This window comes from Bombina bombina, chromosome 3, assembly GCF_027579735.1.
Source record: "Bombina bombina isolate aBomBom1 chromosome 3, aBomBom1.pri, whole genome shotgun sequence".
In the NCBI taxonomy this organism is placed as follows: Eukaryota; Metazoa; Chordata; class Amphibia; order Anura; family Bombinatoridae; genus Bombina; species Bombina bombina.
Window position 1 is genome coordinate 367,250,786 of NC_069501.1, and position 22,343 is coordinate 367,273,128.

At 44.0% G+C, this 22,343-nt stretch overlaps 1 protein-coding gene across 1 annotated transcript in view; it reads left to right on the forward strand.

Annotated features, from left to right (window-relative positions):
* KDM6A (lysine demethylase 6A) overlaps positions 1-22,343 on the forward strand; it is a 926,232-nt gene that overhangs the window by 116,076 nt on the left and 787,813 nt on the right. The window lies entirely within an intron of this gene.

Below are 22,343 nucleotides of genomic sequence, written 5' to 3' on the forward strand. Positions count from 1 at the left end.
TCAATAGGCTGGTGGACACTGTTACAGGGCAATCGATTATTTATTTGGAAAAAATACTCGTTATAGACACTTTTTAAGCACTTTTGTGTGTTTATTATGGGGTTATCTTCCACATGGCATATGTTTAGTCACCTAATTGGGATTTTGAAGGCCCCACAACTCCGGAGTGGAGGGGGCCTAATTTTGCGCCTCAGTTGCGCAGTTAGTATTAGCAGACAGTTCATGCAGCTTCACATGGAGGGTCCAGAGACTGCTTGAGGACTTCAAAGAAGCTTGTTTCCCCCAAAACTAATGCCTAAGGGCAGGTAGGGCCACAGCAGTAAGCTGTGGCAAGGTGCTGTAGTTTATAAACCGGTTGTCAGCTTTAGGTTGCTCCGGTTTGGGCATTAAGGGGTTAATCGGGCTGAAAATTGTTGTGCAATCATTTCAAAGCCTTAGGCTCATCCGGTAAAAATTTCAAAAAGATTGGTTCATTTTTCACGGTTTTGTAAAATTGTGTTGCGCTTTTTATTTCTTAAAGGCACAGTAACGTTTTTTTCAAATTCTAATTTTTATTTGAATAAAGTGTTTCCAAGCCTGCTTGTGTATAATACTAGTCTGTTAAACATGTCTGACACTAAGGAAAGGCCTTGCTCTATGTGTTCAGAAGCCATGGTGGAACCCCCTCTAAAATTGTGTTCCAAGTGCACTAATGTGTCTGTACACTTTAAAGATCATATTGTGTCACTTAAAAATGTAGCCCTAGATGATTCTTTGACTGAAGGTAACGAGGATAGTCCACCTTCCTCTCCCCATGTGTCGCCACCAGTTACGCCCGCGCAAGCGATGCCTAGTACCTCTAGTGCATTGGCCCCTATTACATTACAACAACTAGCGACAGTCATGGATAATTCCCTTGCGGCATTTCTATCCAAACTACCAGTTTTTCCTACAAAGCGTGATAGTTCTCTCTTAAGAACAGATTATAAGCAGTCAGAAGCTTTGGGAGGTTTATCTGATGTACCCTCACAACACTCTGAAGTGGCTGTGAGGGATTTGATGTCTGAGGGAGAAATTTCCGACTCAGGAAAGGTTTCTCAGCGGGCAGAATCAGATTCACTAGCGTTTAAATTTTAAATTGGAACACCTCCGCATATTGCTTAGGGAGGTTTTATCCACTCTGGATAATTGTGACCCTATGGTGGTTCCAGAGAAATTGTGTAAGATGGACAAATACCTAGAAGTCCCGGTATACACTGATGCGTTTCCGATCCCTAAAAGGGTGGCGGACATTGTTTCTAGGGAGTGGGAGAGACCAGGTGTCCCTTTTGTTCCCCCCCCCCCTATTTTTAAGAAAATGTTCCCCATAACTGACCCCAGACGGGACTCGTGGCAGACGGTCCCTAAGGTAGAGGGGGCAGTTTCTACACTGGCTAAGCGCACAACTATTCCAATTGAAGACAGTTGTGCTTTTAAAGATCCTATGGATAAAAAGTTAGAAGGTTTACTGAAGAAAATTTTTGTTCAACAAGGTTTCCTTCTCCAACCCATTGCCTGCATTATTCCTGTAACTACTGCAGCTGCTTTTTGGTTTGAGGCGCTGGAGGAGTCGGTCCAGAGGGAGACCTCATATGACGAAGTCATGGATAGAATTAAAGCTGGCTAATTCTTTTATCACAGATGCCGCTTTGCAATTGGCTAAGTTAGCGGCAAAAAATTCAGGTTTCGCCATTATCGCGCGCAGAGCACTTTGGCTCAAGTCATGGTCGGCCGATGTGTCTTCAAAATCCAAATTACTAAATATCCCTTTCAAGGGCAAGACCCTTTTCGGGCCAGAATTGAAAGAAATTATTTCAGAAATCACAGGGGGAAAGGGCCATACTCTCCCTCAGGATAGGCCCTTTAGGGCTAAAAACAAGGCTAATTTCTTCTGTTATGTGTGATCAGTCCACGGGTCATCATTACTTCTGGGATATAACTCCTCCCCAACAGGAAATGCAAGAGGATTCACCCAGCAGAGCTGCATATAGCTCCTCCCCTCTACGTCAGTCCCAGTCATTCTCTTGCACCCAACGTCTAGATAGGATGTGTGAGAGGACTATGGAAATACTTTGCGGTACCGGCGAGTACTGACGTTTTTCCTATACCTAAGAGACTAACTGAAATTGTTACTAAGGAGTGGGATAGACCCGGTGTGCCGTTCTCACCCCCTCCAATATTTAGAAAGATGTTTCCAATAGACGCCACCACTCGGGACTTATGGCAATCGGTCCCCAAGGTGGAGGGAGCAGTTTCTACTTTAGCTAAGCGTACCACTATCCCGGTGGAGGATAGCTGTGCTTTCTCAGATCCAATGGATAAAAAATTAGAGGGTTACCTTAAGAAAATGTTTGTTCAACAAGGTTTTATATTACAACCCCTTGCATGTATCGCGCCGATTACGGCTGCGGCAGCATTTTGGATTGAGTCGCTTGAAGAGAACCTTAGTTCATCTACGCTAGACGACATTACGGACAGGCTTAGAGTCCTTAAACTAGCTAATTCCTTCATTTCGGAGGCCGTAGTACATTTAACCAAACTTACGGCTAAGAACTCAGGATTCGCCATACAGGCACGTAGGGCGCTGTGGCTAAAATCCTGGTCAGCTGATGTTACTTCTAAGTCCAAATTACTTAATATACCTTTCAAGGGGCAGTCTTTATTTGGGCCCGGTTTGAAAGAGATTATCGCTGACATTACAGGAGGTAAGGGCCACGCCCTACCTCAAGACAAAGCCAAAGCTAAGGCTAGACAGTCTAATTTTCGTCCCTTTCGGAACTTTAAAACAGGAGCAGCATCAACCTCCACTGCACCAAAACAGGAAGGAGCTGTTGCTCGTTACAGGCAAGGCTGGAAGCCTAACCAGTCCTGGAACAAGAGCAAGCAGGCCAGGAAACCTGCTGCTGCCCCAAAGACAGCATGAACCGAGAGCCCCCGATCCGGGACCGGATCTAGTGGGGGGCAGACTCTCTCTCTTCGCCCAGGCCTGGGCAAGAGATGTTCAGGATCCCTGGGCTCTAGAGATCATATCGCAGGGATACCTTCTAGACTTCAAATTATCTCCCCCAAGAGGGAGATTTCATCTGTCAAGGTTGTCAACAAACCAGATAAAGAAAGAAGCGTTTCTACGCTGCGTACAAGATCTGTTATTAATGGGAGTGATCCATCCGGTTCCGCGGTCGGAACAAGGACAAGGGTTCTACTCAAACCTGTTTGTGGTTCCCAAAAAAGAGGGAACTTTCAGGCCAATCTTAGATTTAAAGACTCTAAACAAATTCCTAAGAGTTCCATCGTTCAAAATGGAAACTATTCGGACAATCTTACCCATGATCCAAGAGGGTCAGTACATGACCACAGTGGATTTAAAGGATGCTTACCTTCACATACCGATCCACAAAGATCATCACCGGTATCTAAGGTTTGCCTTCTTAGACAGGCACTACCAGTTTGTAGCTCTTCCATTCGGATTGGCTACGGCTCCAAGAATCTTCACAAAGGTTCTGGGTGCCCTTCTAGCGGTACTAAGACCGCGAGGGATTTCGGTAGCTCCGTACCTAGACGACATTCTAATTCAAGCTTCAAGCTTTCAAACTGCCAAGTCTCATACAGACTTAGTTCTGGCATTTCTAAGGTCGCATGGATGGAAAGTGAACGAAAAGAAGAGTTCTCTCTTTCCTCTCACAAGAGTTCCATTCTTGGGGACTCTTATAGATTCTGTAGAAATGAAGATTTACCTGACAGAAGACAGGTTAACAAAGCTTCAAAATGCATGCCGCGTCCTTCATTCCATTCAACACCCGTCAGTAGCTCAATGCATGGAGGTGATCGGCTTAATGGTAGCGGCAATGGACATAGTACCTTTTGCACGCCTACACCTCAGACCGCTGCAATTATGCATGCTAAGTCAGTGGAATGGGGATTACTCAGATTTGTCCCCTACTCTGAATCTGAATCAAGAGACCAGAAATTCTCTTCTATGGTGGCTTTATCGGCCACACCTGTCCAGGGGGATGCCATTCAGCAGGCCAGACTGGACAATTGTAACAACAGACGCCAGCCTACTAGGTTGGGGCGCTGTCTGGAATTCTCTGAAGGCTCAGGGACTATGGAATCAGGAGGAGAGTCTCCTTCCAATAAACATTCTGGAATTGAGAGCAGTTCTCAATGCCCTTCTGGCTTGGCCCCAGTTAACAACTCTGGGGTTCATCAGGTTTCAGTCGGACAACATCACGACTGTAGCTTACATCAACCATCAGGGAGGGACAAGAAGCTCCCTAGCAATGATGGAAGTATCAAAGATAATTCGCTGGGCAGAGTCTCACTCTTGCCACCTGTCAGCAATCCACATCCCGGGAGTGGAGAACTGGGAGGCGGATTTCTTGAGTCGCCAGACTTTTCATCCGGGGGAGTGGGAACTTCATCCGGAGGTCTTTGCCCAAATACTTCGACGTTGGGGCAAACCAGAGATAGATCTCATGGCGTCTCGCCAGAACGCCAAACTTCCTCGCTACGGGTCCAGATCCAGGGATCCGGGAGCAGTTCTGATAGATGCTTTGACAGCACCTTGGAACTTCAGGATGGCTTATGTGTTTCCACCCTTCCCGCTGCTTCCTCGATTGATTGCCAAAATCAAACAGGAGAGAGCATCAGTAATTCTAATAGCACCTGCATGGCCACGCAGGACTTGGTATGCAGATCTAGTGGACATGTCATCCTGTCCGCCTTGGTCTCTACCTCTAAGACAGGACCTTCTGATACAGGGTCCATTCAAACATCAAAATCTAACTTCTCTGAAGCTGACTGCTTGGAAATTGAACGCTTGATTTTATCAAAACGTGGTTTTTCTGAGTCGGTTATTGATACCCTAATTCAGGCTAGGAAGCCTGTTACCAGAAGGATTTACCATAAAATATGGCGGAAATACCTATACTGGTGCGAATCCAAAGGTTACTCCTGGAGTAAGGTTAGGATCGCTAGGATACTGTCTTTTCTACAAGAAGGTTTAGAAAAGGGTTTATCAGCTAGTTCATTAAAGGGACAGATTTCAGCTCTGTCCATCTTGTTACACAGACGTCTGTCAGAAAATCCAGACGTCCAGTCCTTTTGTCAGGCTTTAGCTAGGATCAAGCCTGTGTTTAAAGCTGTTGCTCCACCATGGAGTTTAAACCTAGTTCTTAACGTTTTACAGGGTGTTCCGTTTGAACCCCTTCATTCCATTGATATAAAAATGTTATCTTGGAAAGTTCTGTTTTTAATGGCTATTTCCTCGGCTCGAAGAGTCTCTGAGTTATCAGCCTTACATTGTGATTCCCCTTATCTGATTTTTCACTCAGACAAGGTAGTTCTGCGTACTAAACCTGGGTTCTTACCTAAGGTAGTCACTAACAGGAACATCAATCAAGAGATTGTTGTCCCATCCTTGTGTCCAAATCCTTCTTCAAAGAAGGAACGTCTTTTACACAATCTGGATGTAGTTCGTGCCCTCAAGTTCTACTTGCAGGCAACTAAAGATTTTCGCCAAACTTCTTCCTTGTTTGTCGTTTACTCTGGACAGAGGAGAGGTCAAAAAGCTTCTGCTACCTCTCTCTCTTTTTGGCTTCGTAGCATAATACGTTTAGCCTATGAGACTGCTGGACAGCAGCCTCCTGAAAGAATTACAGCTCACTCCACTAGAGCTGTGGCTTCCACTTGGGCCTTTAAGAATGAGGCCTCTGTTGAACAGATTTGCAAGGCTGCAACTTGGTCTTCACTTCATACTTTTTCCAAATTTTACAAATTTGACACTTTTGCTTCTTCGGAGGCTATTTTTGGGAGAAAGGTTCTTCAGGCAGTGGTTCCTTCTGTATAATGAGCCTGCCTTTCCCTCCCGTCATCCGTGTACTTTTGCTTTGGTATTGGTATCCCAGAAGTAATGATGACCCGTGGACTGATCACACATAACAGAAGAAAACATAATTTATGCTTACCTGATAAATTCCTTTCTTCTGTTGTGTGATCAGTCCACGGCCCGCCCTGTTTTTAAGGCAGGTAAATATCTTTTAAATTATACTCCAGTCACCACTTCACCCTTGGTTACTCCTTTCTCGTTGATTCTTGGTCGAATGACTGGGACTGACGTAGAGGGGAGGAGCTATATGCAGCTCTGCTGGGTGAATCCTCTTGCATTTCCTGTTGGGGAGGAGTTATATCCCAGAAGTAATGATGACCCGTGGACTGATCACACAACAGAAGAAAGGAATTTATCAGGTAAGCATAAATTATGTTTTTCGTTCCTTTCGTAACTTCAGGAACGGTCCCGCTTCAGCCTCTACAGTTGCAAAGCAAGAGGGTAGCGCTTCACAGCCCAAGGCAACCTGGAAGCCTTTACAGGGCGGGAACAAGGGTAAACAGGCCAAGAAGCCTGCAGCTGCTACTAAGACAGCATGAAGGGGTAGCCCCCGATCCGGGACCGGATCTTGTAGGGGGCAGACTCTCTCTCTTCGCTCAGGCTTGGGCAAGAGATGTTCACGATCCCTGGGCAGTAGAGATTGTTACCCAGGGATATCTTCTAGATTTCAAGGACTCCCCTCCAAGGGGAAGGTTTCACATTTCTCGTCTGTCTTCAGACCAGACAAAGAAAGAGGCGTTCTTACGCTGTGTAGAAGATCTACTCACGATGGGACTGATATATCCAGTTCCAATTGCAGAACAAGGAAATGGGCTTTTACTCAAACCTGTTTGTGGTCCCCAAAAAAGAGGGAACTTTCAGACCAATCCTGGATCTAAAAATTCTAAACAGATTCCTCAGAGTCCCATCATTCAAGATGGAGACCATTCGAACAATCTTACCAATGATCCAGGAAGGTCAATATATGACTACCGTGGATTTAAAGGATGCGTACCTACATATCCTTATCCACAAAGATCATCACTAGTTTCTCAGGTTCGCTTTTCTGGACAAGCATTACCAGTTCGTGGCTCTTCCTTTCGGTTTGGCCACTGCTCCCAGAATTTTCACAAAGGTGCTAGGTTCCCTTCTGGCGGTGCTAAGACCGTGGGGCATAGCAGTAGCGCCTTACCTAGACGACATCCTAATTCAGGCGTCGTCTTTTCCCAGAGCCAAGGCTCACACGGAGATTGTACTGGCCTTTCTAAGGTCTCACGGGTGGAAGGTGAACATCGAAAAGAGTTCTCTGTCCCCATTCACAAGGGTTCCCTTCCTGGGAACACTAATAGATTCGGTAGAAATGAAGATATTTCTGACGGAGGTCAGAAAGTTAAAGCTTTTAACTACTTGCCGAGTACTTCATTCCACTCCTCAGCCATCTGTAGCTCAGTGAAACGAGGCAATCGGATTAATGGTACCAGCAATGGACATAGTCCCTTTTGCTCGAATACATCTCAGTGCATGCTCAAACAGTGGAATGGGGATTACGCAGACTTGTCTCCTCAGATACAATTTGACCAGGGGACCAGAGAGACTCTTCTCTGCTTGTTGTCTCAGGATCATCTGTCTCAGGGAACATGTTTCCGCAGACCAGAATGGATCATTGTAACGACCGATGCCAGTCTGTTAGGCTGGGGTGCAGTCTGGGACTCCCTGAAAGCTCAGGGCTTAGGCTCTCGGGAAGAATTTCTTCTCCCGATAAACATTTTGGAACTGAGAGCGATATTCAATGCGCTTCAGGCATGGCCTCAACTAGCTGCGGCCAAATTAATCAGATTTCAGTCGGACAACATCACGACTGTAGCTTACATCAATCATCAGGGGGGAACGAAGAGTTCCTTAGCGATGAAGGAAGTCACCAAAATAATCAGGTGGGCGGAGGATCACTCCTGCCATCTTTCAGCAATTCACATCCCAGGAGTGGACAACTGGGAAGCGGATTTTCTAAGTCGTCAGACTTTTCAACCGGGGGAGTGGGAACTCCACCCGGAGGTTTTTGCTCAGCTGACTCAGCTATGGGGCACTCCAGAATTGGATCTGATGGCGTCCCGTCAGAACACCAAACTTCCTCTCTACGGATCCAGGTCCAGGGACCCCGAGGCGGTATTGATAGATGCTCTAGCAGCGCCTTGGTCCTTCAATCTGGCTTATGTCTTTCCACTGTTTCCTCTTCTCCCTCGTCTGGTCGCCAGAATCAAGCAGGAGAAGGCTTCGATGATTCTGATAGCGCCTGCGTGGCCACGCAGGACTTGGTATGCAGACCTAGTGGACATGTCATCTGTTCGACCATGGACACTGCCAATGAGGCAGGATCTTCTAATACAGGGTCCATTCAAGCATCCAAATCTAGTTTCTCTGCGTCTGACTGCTTGGAGATTGAACGCTTAATTCTATCAAAGCGTGTTTTCTCTGTGTCAGGTTTTACAAGCGGTGGTGCCTTCCGTTTAAGGTACCTGTCTTGTTCCCTCCCTTCATCCGTGTCCTAAAGCTTTGGTATTGGTATCCCACAAGTAAAGGATGAATCTGTGGACTGGATACACCTTGCAAGAGAAAACAGAATTTATGCTTACCTGATAAATTACTTTCTCTTGCGGTATATCCAGTCCACGGCCCGCCCTGGCAATTAAGTCAGGTAAATAATTTTTTTGTTTAAACTACAGTCACCATTGCACCCTATGGTTTCTCCTTTTTCTCCTAACCTTCGGTCGAATGACTGGGGGGCGGAGCTAGAGGGGGAGCTATATGGACAGCTCTGCTGTGTGCTCTCTTTGCCACTTCCTGTGGGGAATGAGAATATCCCACAAGTAAAGGATGAAGCCGTGGACTGGATACACCGCAAGAGAAAGTAATTTATCAGGTAATAAATTCTGTTTTTTTTTATGCAAACTATTTTTAATTTGCCCTTTTAGTATATGCACAGATCTCAACCTGTTTTCTGTTCCTTTAAGTATGGGTGATACCATTTAATGTTCTTGTGAGAGGGGTGTTTGTTTAAAGGAGGTTTCTTTTTTGACAGGATTCCTAATTCATTACCATTTTGATTGATATTACTTAATAATGCAATACATAATCCTACATTAGAGGATAAATACTGTCACAAAGTAGCACCCCTATTCTAATGGAACATTTCTTCAAAAGAAGTCTAGTAAACTTAATAAATACTATGATGTTCCTTCCTCTGTAAGTTTTTCCTGTCCCAGACCGTGTGACAGAGAGATTATTTAACAGGAATGGGAGAAGCCAGGGATTCCTTTCTCCCTGTCTCCTGTATTTGAAAAGATGTTTCCTGTTGCTGACTTCATTAAAGATTCTTGGCGCACGGTGCCTAAAGTAGAAGGGGCTATTTCTACACTGGCTAAGAGAACTATGATCCCTATAGAGGATAGCTGCACCTTTAAGGATCCCATGGACAAAAAGCTGGAAGCTTGTTTGAAGATGTATGTTCATCAAGGCCTTAAATGGCAACCTGCAGTTTGTATTACCACAGTAAGAAGTGTGATGCCTTGTCTGAATCAATTTTAGTAGAGACTCCGTTGGAGGAGATACAAGATAAGATTAAGGCTTTCAAACTAGCCCATTCCTTTATTTCTGATGCCAACATGCAAGTTATTAGACTGGGAGCCAAGATGTCTGGCTTCTCTGTCCTAGCCCGTAGGGCATTGTGGCTAAAATCTTGGTCAGCTTATGTTACCTTGAAGTCCAAGCTTCTGGCGCTTCCTTACAAAGGTAAGACCTTGTTCGGACCTGGTCTGGCAGAAATAATTTCTGATATTATGAGTGGAAAAGGATATTTTCTACCACAAGACAAGAACAGCCTCAACGGATGTCAAAAGTAATTTTCGTTCCTTTCATAACTTCAAAGGTCAAAAGTCGTCCTCTCCCTTTTCCAAGCTGGGGCAGTCCAAGTTTTCTTGGAAGCCCAATCAGTCTTGGAATAAGGGGAAGCAATCAAAGAAACCCTCAGCTTAGTCTAAGTCTGCATGAAGGGTCGGCCCTCGGTCCGGGATCGGATCAAGTGGGGGGGGCAGACTTTCCCTGTTTAGTCAAGCGTGGAGATGAGATGTCCCAGATCCTTGGGCTTTAGACATAGTATCTCAGGGTTACAAAATAGAATTCAAAACTTTCCCTCCCAGGGGCAGATTCCACCTCTCAAGATTATCTGCAGACCAGGTAAAAAGAGAGACATTCTTGAACTGCGTTCAGGACCTTTCCTCCCTGGGAGTGATTGTTCCAGTAAAGGGAACAGGGTCTAGGATTCTATTCAAATCTGTTAGTGGTTCCCCCCCAAAAAAAGAGGGAATTTTTCGACCCATTTTAGACTTAAAGTGCCTCAACAAGTTTCTCAGGGTACCGTCCTTCATAATGGAAACCATTTGTTCCATTCTTCCTTTGGCCCAAGAGGGTCAGTTCATGACGACCATAGACCTGAAGGATGCGTATCTTCATGTTCCCATCCAGAGGGATCATCACAAATTCCTGAGATTCGCCTTTCTAGACAAACACTTTCAGTTTGTGGCTCTTCTGTTTGGACTTGCCACAGCTCCCAGAATTTTCTCAAAGGTTCTGGGGGCTCTCTTGCCAGTGATCAGGTCTCGGGGAATTGCAGTGGCGCAATACCTTGACGACATATTGGTTCAGGCGCCATCTTTTCAACAAGCAAACTCTCATACAGAGATTTTGTTGTCTTTTCTATGTTCCCACGGTTGGAAAGTGAATCTGGAAAAGAGTTCCCTTGTTCCAGCTACCAGGGTGGTTTTCTTAGAGACCATAATAGATTCCCTATAAAACAAAATCCAAAATAGTCTCCTCTTGCCTCTCACTTCAGTCTACTGTTTGGCCATCAGTGGCTCAATGCATTGAGGTAATTGGTCTGATGGTTGCTTCCATGGATATCATTCCCTTTGCTCGATTCCATTTGAGAGCTCTGCAATTATGCATGCTCAGACAGTGGAACGGAGACCTTTCGGATCTGTCTCACAGGATAGATCTAGACCAATTGATGACTCTCTCCTGTGGTGACTTTCTCAGGACCATCTGTCTCAGGGCACATGCTTCCGGAGACCTTCCTGGGTGATTGTGACCACGGATGCCAGCCTGCTAGGCTGGGGAGCAGTCTGGGACTCAAAGGTTCAGGGACTATGGATTTGGGAGGAGTCTGCTCTCCCCATAAATATCTTGGAGTTGAGAGCAATTTACAATGCTCTGATGGCTTGGCCTCAATTGTCTTTAGCCCGGTTTATCAGGTTTTAGTCGCACAACATCACCTCAGTGGCTTACATCAACCACCAGAGAGGAACTCGGAGTTCCTTTGAAATGGAGGAGGTGGCACGGATTATTCAGTGGGCGGAAGCTCACAATTGTTGTCTATCTGCCATCCAGATTTTTGGAATGGACAACTGGGAAGCGGATTTCCTGAGCAGACAGACATTTCATCCCGGGGAGTGGGCTTTCCATCCGGAGGGGTTCTCCAGGTTAACCCTCAAGTGGGGGGTGCCGGAGTTGGATCTGATGGCGTCTCGGCAGAACGCCAAGCTTCCAGGGTACAGTTCAAGGTCAAGAGATCCTCAGGCTACTCTGATAGATGCTCTGGCGGTTCCTTGGGATTTCGGTTTAGCATACCTGTTTTCTTCTTTTGTGCTCCTTCCAGTAAGTTATTTCTCGTATCAAACAAGAGAGAGCATCTATAATTCTAATAGCTCCTGCATGGCCTTGCAGGATCTGGTGTGCAGACCTAGTGAAGATGTCATCTCAGCTGCCTTGGAGGTTGCCTCTGAGGAAGGACCTTCTTAATCTGGGTCGTTTCCTCCATCCAAATCTCGTTTCTCTGAAGCTGGCTGCTTGGAGATTAAACGCTTAGTTCTGTTTATGCGTGGATTTTCTGAGTTGGTCAGTGAGTCCATGATCCAGGCTCGCAAGCCTGTTACTCTAAAATTTACCATAAGGTATAGCATAAATACCTTTATTGGTGTGAATCTAAGGACTAATCTTGGAGTAGGGTCAGGATTCCTAGAATTTTTCTTTTCTCCAGGAAGGTCTGGAGAAAGGGTTTTTAGTCAGTACTCTGAAAGGTCAGGTTTCTGCAATCTTTTTTGTTAAACAAGAGTCTGGCAGATGTGCCAGATGTTCAATCTCTTTGTCAGACCCTGGTCAGAATCAGGCCTGTGTTTAAACCTGTTGCTCCTCCTTGGAGCCTTAACCTTGTTTTTAAAGTTTTGCAGCAGGCTCCGTTTGAGCCAATGCATTCCATAGATATTAAGTTGCTATCTTGGAAGGTTTTGTTTCTTATTGCTATCTCTTCTGCTTAGAGAGTTTCTGAACTCTCGCTTTTGCAGTGTGATTCGCCTTACTTTATCTTTCATGCGGATAAGGCGGTTCTTCGTACTAAATTGGGGTTTCTTCCTAAAGTGGTTTCGGATAGACATATTAATCAGGAAATTGTTGTTCGTTCTCTCCGTCCCAATCCTTCTTCTCAAAGAATGTCTGTTGTACAACTTAGATGTTGTGCGTGCTCTAAAATTCTACCTACAGGCGACTAAGGATTTTCAACAGTTTTCTGCCCTGTTTGTTTCTCAGGAAAACGTAAGGGTCAGAAGGCTACTTCTACTTTTCTTTCCCTCTGGTTGAGAAGTATGATTCGTTTTGCTTATGAGACTGCTGGACAGCAGCTTCCTGAGAGAATAACAGCTCATTCCACTAGGGCTGTCTCCTCTTTTTGGGCTTTCAAAATGAAGCTTCTGTGGAACAGATTTGCAAGGCTGCAACTTGGTCCCCTCTGCATCCTTTTTCCAAATTTGATACTTTTGCCTCGGCTGAGTCCACTTTTGGGAGAAAGGTTCTTCAAGCGGGGGTGCCTTCTGTTTAGGTTTGCTTGTTGTTCTCCCTCCCTGTTTATTCTGTGTCCTCTAGCTTGGGTATTGGTTCCCACTAGTAATAGAATGACGTTGTGGACTTTCCATATCTTAGGAAAAAAAACAAAATGTATGCTTACCTGATGCATTTCTTTCCATATATGGAGAGTCCATGACCCAACCCTTTTTATTAAGACAGGTTTTTTTATTTTACTAAACCTCAGGCACCTCTACACCATTGTGTTATTCCTTTTCCATTTTCCTTCGGTCGAATGACTGGGGATTATGGGTAGGGTAGTGACACTTAAAAGCTTTGCTGTGGTGCTCTTTGCCGCCTCCTGCTGGCCAGGAGTGATATTCCCACGAGTAAATGAATTTATCAGGTACATTTTGTTTTTGCCTCTGTTGGAGGTGGTTGAAGATTGAAGATTGTGCAATGTTCTTCGTAGTGAGGGGTCTTCAATTTATGTAAGACCTGGTTCCCCTCAGAGTACAGTGTTTGTCGGAGGGACATACTTGGAGTATGCTCTTTGATTGTATGGTTTCGCCTCATGTGAAATCCGTCACAGGCTCTGTCAATTTGGTTGCAGGGATTCATCTTCTGCTTCCTTTTACAGATTGACGATATACTCCTATCTCCATTACCTCTGCTGATATGTTTCATTACTTGTTTGGCTTCTACTACTGTGTTAGTGGGCAAGTGTCTATTGGTAAGAATATACTTTTAGTATTCCTTTAGTTTTTTGCAACTTTTCGCATATTCGTGTTCATGATCTTTCACATGTTTGAGTGCGCGCTTGGTTTTTTGCCTTATTTTTAGTCTTTAAACGCCATTGTTTGGGTGCGCGCTGTCTTCCTGACTTGCGTTGTGTTTAGGGGGCTTAGTTTACTGTTCATCAAGAGCTTGATTTAAAGGGACACGAATCTCCAAAATATTGTTTAGAATTGTATGTTCTATCCAAATTACGACAGAACTTTCCAATTTACTTTTATTATCAAATTTGCTTTATTATCTTGTTATCCTTTGCTGAAGAAACAACATTCAACTACTGCAGCTAGCTGAACACATCTGTTGGCCAATCACAAGAGACAAATATGTACAGGCACCAATTAGCAGCTAGCTCCCACTAGTGTAGGATATGTACATATTCATTTTCAACAAGGGAAACTAAGAGAACAAAGCACATTTGAAAATAGAAATTAATTTAAAAGTGTAATAAAATGACATGCTCTATCTGAATCATGCAAGTTTAATTTTGAATTTATAACTTTTTAAGGGGGATTTCTCCAACATAGGTGTGTCCGGTCCACGGCGTCATCCTTACTTGTGGGATATTCTCTTCCCCAACAGGAAATGGCAAAGAGCCCAGCAAAGCTGGTCACATGATCCCTCCTAGGCTCCGCCTACCCCAGTCATTCTCTTTGCCGTTGTACAGGCAACATCTCCACGGAGATGGCTTAGAGTTTTTTAGTGTTTAACTGTAGTTTTTCATTATTCAATCAAGAGTTTGTTATTTTTAAATAGTGCTGGTACGTACTATTTACTCAGAAACAGAAAAGAGATGAAGAATTCTGTTTGTATGAGGAAAATGATTTTAGCAACCGTAACTAAAATCCATGGCTGTTCCACACAGGACTGTTGAGAGCAATTAACTTCAGTTGGGGGAACAGTTTGCAGTCCCTTGCTGCTTGAGGTATGACACATTCTAACAAGACGATGTAATGCTGGAAGCTGTCATTTTCCCTATGGGATCCGGTAAGCCATGTTTATTACGATTGTAAATAAGGGCTTCACAAGGGCTTATTTAAACTGTAGACTTTTTCTGGGCTAAATCGATTGATTATTAACACATATTTAGCCTTGAGGAATCATTTTATCTGGGTATTTTGATATAATAATATCGGCAGGCACTGTTTTAGACACCTTATCCTTTAGGGGCTTTCCCAAAGCATAGGCAGAGTCTCATTTTCGCGCCGGTGTTGCGCACTTGTTTTTGAGAGGCATGGCATGCAGTCGCATGTGAGAGGAGCTCTGATACTTATAAAAGACTTCTGAAGGCGTCATTTGGTATCGTATTCCCCTTTGGGTTTGGTTGGGTCTCAGCAAAGCAGATACCAGGGACTGTAAAGGGGTTTAAAGCTTAAAACGGCTCCGGTTCCGTTATTTTAAGGGTTAAAGCTTCCAAAATTGGTGTGCAATATTTTCAAGGCTTTAAGACGCTGTGGTGAAAATTTGGTGAATTTTGAACAATTCCTTCATGTTTTTTCGCAATTGCAGTAATAAAGTGTGTTCAGTTTAAAATTTAAAGTGACAGTAACGGTTTTATTTTAAAACGTTTTTTGTACTTTCTGATCAAGTTTATGCCTGTTTAACATGTCTGAACTACCAGATAGACTGTGTTCTGAATGTGGGGAAGCCAGAATTCCTATTCATTTAAATAAATGTGATTTATGCGATAATGACAATGATGCCCAAGATGATTCCTCAAGTGAGGGGAGTAAGCATGGTACTGCATCATTCCCTCCTTCGTCTACACGAGTCTTGCCCACTCAGGAGGCCCCTAGTACATCTAGCGCGCCAATACTCCTTACTATGCAACAATTAACGGCTGTAATGGATAATTCTGTCAAAAACATTTTAGCCAAAATGAACCCTTGTCAGCGTAAGCGTGGCTGCTCTGTTTTAGTTACTGAAGAGCATGACGACGCTGATATTAATATCTCTGAAGGGCCCCTAACCCAATCTGAGGGGGCCAGGGAGGTTTTGTCTGAGGGAGAAATTACTGATTTAGGGAACATTTCTCAGCAGGCTGAATCTGATGTGATTACATTTAAATTTAAATTGGAACATCTCCGCATTTTGCTTAAGGAGGTATTATCCACTCTGGATGATTGTGAAAATTTAGTCATCCCAGAGAAACTATGTAAAATGGACAAGTTCCTAGAGGTGCCGGGGCTCCCAGAAGCTTTTCCTATACCCAAGCGGGTGGCGGACATTGTTAATAAAGAATGGGAAAGGCCCGGTATTCCTTTCGTCCCTCCCCCCATATTTAAAAAATTGTTTCCTATGGTCGACCCCAGAAAGGACTTATGGCAGTCAGTCCCCAAGGTCGAGGGAGCGGTTTCTACTTTAAACAAACGCACCACTATTCCCATAGAGGATAGTTGTGCTTTCAAAGATCCTATGGATAAAAAATTAGAAGGTTTGCTTAAAAAGATGTTTGTTCAGCAGGGTTACCTTCTACAACCCATTTCATGCATTGTCCCTGTCACTACTGCCGCATATTTCTGGTTTGATGAACTGCTTAAGGTGCTCGATAGTGACTCTCCTCCTTATGAGGAGATTATGGACAGAATCAATGCTCTCAAATTGGCTAATTCTTTCACTCTAGACGCCTCTTTGCAATTGGCTAAGTTAGCGGCTAAGAACTCTGGGTTTGCTATTGTGGCGCGCAGAGCGCTTTGGTTGAAATCTTGGTCGGCTGATGCGTCTTCCAAGAACAAGCTACTAAACATTCCTTTCAAGGGGAAAACGTTGTTTGGTCCTGACTTGAAAGAGATTATCTCTGATATCACTGGGGGTAAGGGCCACGCCCTTCCTCAGGATCGGCCTTTCAAGGCAAAAAATAGACCTAATTTTCGTCCCTTTCGTAAAAACGGACCAGCCCAAGGTGCTACGTCCTCTAAGCAAGAGGGTAATACTTCTCAGGCCAAGCCAGCTTGGAGACCAATGCAAGGCTGGAACAAGGGAAAGCAGGCCAAGAAACCTGCCACTGCTACCAAGACAGCATGAAATATTGGCCCCCGATCCGGGACCGGATCTGGTGGGGGGCAGACTCTCTCTCTTCGCTCAGGCTTGGGCAAGAGATGTTCTGGATCCTTGGGCGCTAGAAATAGTCTCCCAGGGTTATCTTCTGGAATTCAAGGGACTTCCCCCAAGGGGGAGGTTCCACAGGTCGCAGTTGTCTTCAGACCACATAAAAAGACAGGCGTTCTTACATTGTGTAGAAGACCTGTTAAAAATGGGAGTGATTCATCCTGTTCCATTAAGAGAACAAGGGATGGGGTTCTACTCCAATCTGTTCATAGTTCCCAAAAAAGAGGGAACGTTCAGACCAATCCTAGATCTCAAGATCTTAAACAAATTTCTCAAGGTCCCATCGTTCAAGATGGAAACCATTCGAACTATCCTTCCTTCCATCCAGGAAGGTCAATTCATGACCACGGTGGATTTAAAGGATGCGTATCTACATATTCCTATCCACAAGGAACATCATCGGTTCCTAAGGTTTGCATTCCTGGACAAACATTACCAGTTCGTGGCGCTTCCTTTCGGATTAGCCACTGCTCCAAGGATTTTCACAAAGGTACTAGGGTCCCTTCTAGCGGTGCTAAGACCAAGGGGCATTGCAGTAGTACCTTACCTGGACGACATTCTGATTCAAGCGTCGTCCCTTCCTCAAGCAAAGGCTCACACGGACATTGTCCTGGCCTTTCTCAGATCTCACGGCTGGAAAGTGAACGTGGAAAAGAGTTCTCTATCCCCGTCAACAAGGGTTCCCTTCTTGGGAACAATTATAGACTCCTTAGAAATGAGGATCTTTCTAACAGAGGCCAGAAAAACAAAGCTTCTGGACTCTTGTCGGATACTTCATTCCGTTCCTCTTCCTTCCATAGCTCAGTGCATGGAAGTGATCGGGTTGATGGTGGCGGCGATGGACATAGTTCCTTTTGCGCGCATTCATCTAAGACCATTACAACTGTGCATGCTCAGTCAGTGGAATGGGGACTATACAGACTTGTCTCCGAAGATACAAGTAAATCAGAGGACCAGAGACTCACTCCGTTGGTGGCTGTCCCTGGACAATCTGTCTCAAGGGATGATGTTCCACAGACCAGAGTGGGTCATTGTCACGACCGACGCCAGTCTGATAGGCTGGGGCGCGGTCTGGGGATCCCTGAAAGCTCAGGGTCTTTGGTCTCGGGAAGAATCTCTTCTACCGATAAATATTCTGGAACTGAGAGCGATATTCAATGCTCTCCAGGCCTGGCCCCAGCTTGCGAGGACCAGGTTCATACGGTTTCAATCAGACAACATGACGACTGTTGCGTACATCAACCATCAGGGGGGAACAAGGAGTTCCCTAGCGATGGAAGAAGTAACCAAAATTATTCTTTGGGCGGAGTCTCACTCCTGCCACCTGTCTGCTATCCACATCCCAGGAGTGGAAAATTGGGAAGCGGATTTTCTGAGTCGGCAGACATTGCATCCGGGGGAGTGGGAACTCCATCCGGAAATCTTTGCCCAAGTCACTCACCTGTGGGGCATTCCAGACATGGATCTGATGGCCTCTCGTCAGAACTTCAAAGTTCCTTGCTACGGGGCCAGATCCAGGGATCCCAAGGCGGCTCTAGTGGATGCACTAGTAGCACCTTGGACCTTCAAACTAGCTTATGTGTTCCCGCCATTTCCTCTCATCCCCAGGCTGATAGCCAGGATCAAGCAGGAGAGGGCGTCGGTGATCTTGATAGCTCCTGCGTGGCCACGCAGGACTTGGTATGCAGATCTGGTGAATATGTCATCGGCTCCACCTTGGAAGCTACCTTTGAGACGAGACCTTCTTGTTCAGGGTCCGTTCGAACATCCGAATCTGGTTTCACTCCAGCTGACTGCTTGGAGATTGAACGCTTGATTTTATCGAAGCGAGGATTCTCAGATTCTGTTATCGATACTCTTGTTCAGGCCAGAAAGCCTGTGACTAGAAAGATTTACCACAAAATTTGGAAAAAATATATCTGTTGGTGTGAATCTAAAGGATTCCCTTGGGACAAGGTTAAGATTCCTAGGATTCTATCCTTCCTTCAAGAAGGATTGGAAAAAGGATTATCTGCAAGTTCCCTGAAGGGACAGATTTCTGCCTTGTCGGTATTACTTCACAAAAAGCTGGCAGCTGTGCCAGATGTTCAAGCCTTTGTTCAGGCTCTGGTTAGAATCAAGCCTGTTTACAAACCTTTGACTCCTCCTTGGAGTCTCAATTTAGTTCTTTCAGTTCTTCAGGGGGTTCCGTTTGAACCCTTACATTCCGTTGATATTAAGTTATTATCTTGGAAAGTTTTGTTTTTAGTTGCGATTTCTTCTGCTAGAAGAGTCTCAGAATTATCTGCTCTGCAGTGTTCTCCTCCTTATCTGGTGTTCCATGCAGATAAGGTGGTTTTACGTACTAAACCTGGTTTTCTTCCAAAAGTTGTTTCTAACAAAAACATTAACCAGGAGATTATCGTACCTTCTCTGTGTCCAAAACCAGTTTCAAAGAAGGAACGTTTGTTGCACAATTTGGATGTTGTTCGCGCTCTAAAATTCTATTTAGATGCTACAAAGGATTTTAGACAAACATCTTCCTTGTTTGTTGTTTATTCAGGTAAAAGGAGAGGTCAAAAAGCAACTTCTACCTCTCTCTCTTTTTGGATTAAAAGCATCATCAGATTGGCTTACGAGACTGCCGGACGGCAGCCTCCCGAAAGAATCACAGCTCATTCCACTAGGGCTGTGGCTTCCACATGGGCCTTCAAGAACGAGGCTTCTGTTGATCAGATATGTAGGGCAGCGACTTGGTCTTCACTGCACACTTTTACCAAATTTTACAAGTTTGATACTTTTGCTTCTTCTGAGGCTATTTTTGGGAGAAAGGTTTTGCAAGCCGTGGTGCCTTCCATTTAGGTGACCTGATTTGCTCCCTCCCTTCATCCGTGTCCTAAAGCTTTGGTATTGGTTCCCACAAGTAAGGATGACGCCGTGGACCGGACACACCTATGTTGGAGAAAACAGAATTTATGTTTACCTGATAAATTTCTTTCTCCAACGGTGTGTCCGGTCCACGGCCCGCCCTGGTTTTTTTAATCAGGTCTGATATTTTATTTTCTTTAACTACAGTCACCACGGTACCATATGGTTTCTCCTATGCAAATATTCCTCCTTAACGTCGGTCGAATGACTGGGGTAGGCGGAGCCTAGGAGGGATCATGTGACCAGCTTTGCTGGGCTCTTTGCCATTTCCTGTTGGGGAAGAGAATATCCCACAAGTAAGGATGACGCCGTGGACCGGACACACCGTTGGAGAAAGAAATTTATCAGGTAAACATAAATTCTGTTTTTTTTTGCATTATTTTTGTTTTTACCATTATAGAGCAGCAAAAAAATTGTTGCTAAATCTTCCCTAGAAATTGTATTTCCTGTACACATTCCAATATTAAAGGGGCACTCAGGTCAAATTACATTTTCATGATTCAGATACAGCATGTAATTTTAAACAACTTTCCAATTTACTTCCATTAAAAAAAAATGTGCACAGTCTTTTATATTTATATTTGATATGCCTGAGGAAACGGCGTATGAGCCGAGAAACGCGTTGCATTTACAGGGGGCTAGACTGTATGCCCCTAGTTCACTCCTTTGTACATGTATTTTAATTTGTTTTTAATAAATAGTATTTTTTAATTTGTAAAAATACTCTTGTGAGTGATTTTCCTGCCTGCACCTGCTTGGAGTGGAACCTTACACACAGAAGTCTGCCACTTTTGGATATTGCATCCTAAGGAAAAGTCCCTTGGTGGTGAGCTGACACACCTTACCATAATATGCCAGCTTGCTCCTACTAGCACATAAGTGTGCTCATCTAACATGTGAGTACCCAATCTTCCTTTGTGCTAAGTCAAACACCATATCCTTTGTGATCTGCACAATTTGGTGCTTTTCCTGTATTTTATCTTTCTACTACAGTGAATGACTGATATCCTCTGTGGGTGAGCTGTCACACCTGATAAAATCTGCAGCCTGTCTCTACAAGCACATAGGTGTGCTCCAGAGCCTTGTGAGTACCCATTTTACTTTTTTCTGTGGCTATGTGCTTATTTGATGATACCACACATGAGGTGCCCCTTTGTTTTGTCTTTTATATTTACACTTTTTGAGTCACCAGCTCCTACTGAGCATGTGCAAGAATTAACAGACTATACGTATATGCATTTGTGATTGGCTGATTGCTATCACATGGTACAGGGGGAGTGGAAATATACATAACTTTAAAATGTGTTAGAAAAAAATCTACTACTCATTTGAAATTCAGAGTAAATGCTATTGTATTGTCTTGTTATCTTGCATTTGTTGATTATGCAAATCTACTGTGTTTACTGGTCCTTTTAAGTGTTTTTTTTTGTAAATCAACTGAAGTGTCTTATTAAGATCATTTATGTGGCTCGTGCTTAGATTTGTTATCACATTCTGATCAATCTAATGTTTCTCAGGGTTTCCTACACCGTAGACACACCTCATTCGGCTGGCAGCTTTTTTGTAGGTAAACATATCCGCAAGTAGCCAGGGAAGGGAGAAGGTGTTTGGTTATTATACCTCATATATCCGTTGTTCAGTTACTTAGGGGCGACCGTCTTGCTGGCAACGCCGAGAATTTTGCGTACTCCCACTTTCTCAGAGCTAGCGGTTCACTATCTACTTAGCAGCTTTAACAGCCATTACTTGTTAGCCCGTTGTGGGAGCGGGCATCAGTCACATTATCTGATATATCCGTGGCTAGGATTGGTTGATGAAACACAGCTACGGACCGTGTAGAGATTCTGTTCAATCCTCTAGGGCTGACTTGTTTGTCTTTTTTGACCTGTCGCTTTCTAATAACTACATGAATTGGAGGAACTCTGCTGTTAGGATCTACTATCAAGAATAACGAGGAGGACAGTGCTCTGACTATATCCTTCATATCTTACCCCTCAATAACAGCAAGCTCATATGATGAGCTAAGTGTTCTTTGATATCTTATCAAGGGGTAACCTCATTGTATCCCTCTACTTCTATTCCTAAGAGAGGTTGATATTGTATATCCACTGGTGTATTCTATTTGTATACAGAATATTATTTTCACAGTATTGTTAATTGTCCTTTTACATAATAATGCTTTTGTGTTCACTTTATAGAGGATTAATTTTCCTCTGGTGATTTAATAGGCATTATAGTTGACAAGAATGCTTTTGTGAGATTTCTTTTTTCTCTTATGGTTATTCTTTGATGCACCTACGGTCTGTTCTTTACTGGGTGATGATGATAGCGTTCCCCCAGCTATGAAGTTTTTTGTTTTACGTTGATTTCACAGACACTAGCTGCCTTGCCTCTTCCTAGCAAATGTAAAACGTCAGTTCAAGTGTTGCCTTCTACTAGGAATGTCCTATTGGGGATACTGCTATATCTTCGGATGGTGAGATTTTCTCTGATGGTGAGTATTCTTTACCTGATATTGACCCTGTTAATAACTTTTATTTAAAACTGAATATAGTCTATCTCTTTTAAAAGAGGTTTTTAATACTTTATAGGTTTAAAACCCTAAACCTATTGATATAAAACCCTGTAGTCGTTTAAATTGAGTCTATAAATCGGTGTCTAATCTCCCTGAGACTATTCCTGTTGTTTATGCTTTTTCTGTTTTAATTTCCAAGGAATGGCCTAAACCAGGTTTTTTTTAATTATTTTGTATTCCTTCTGCAAGGTA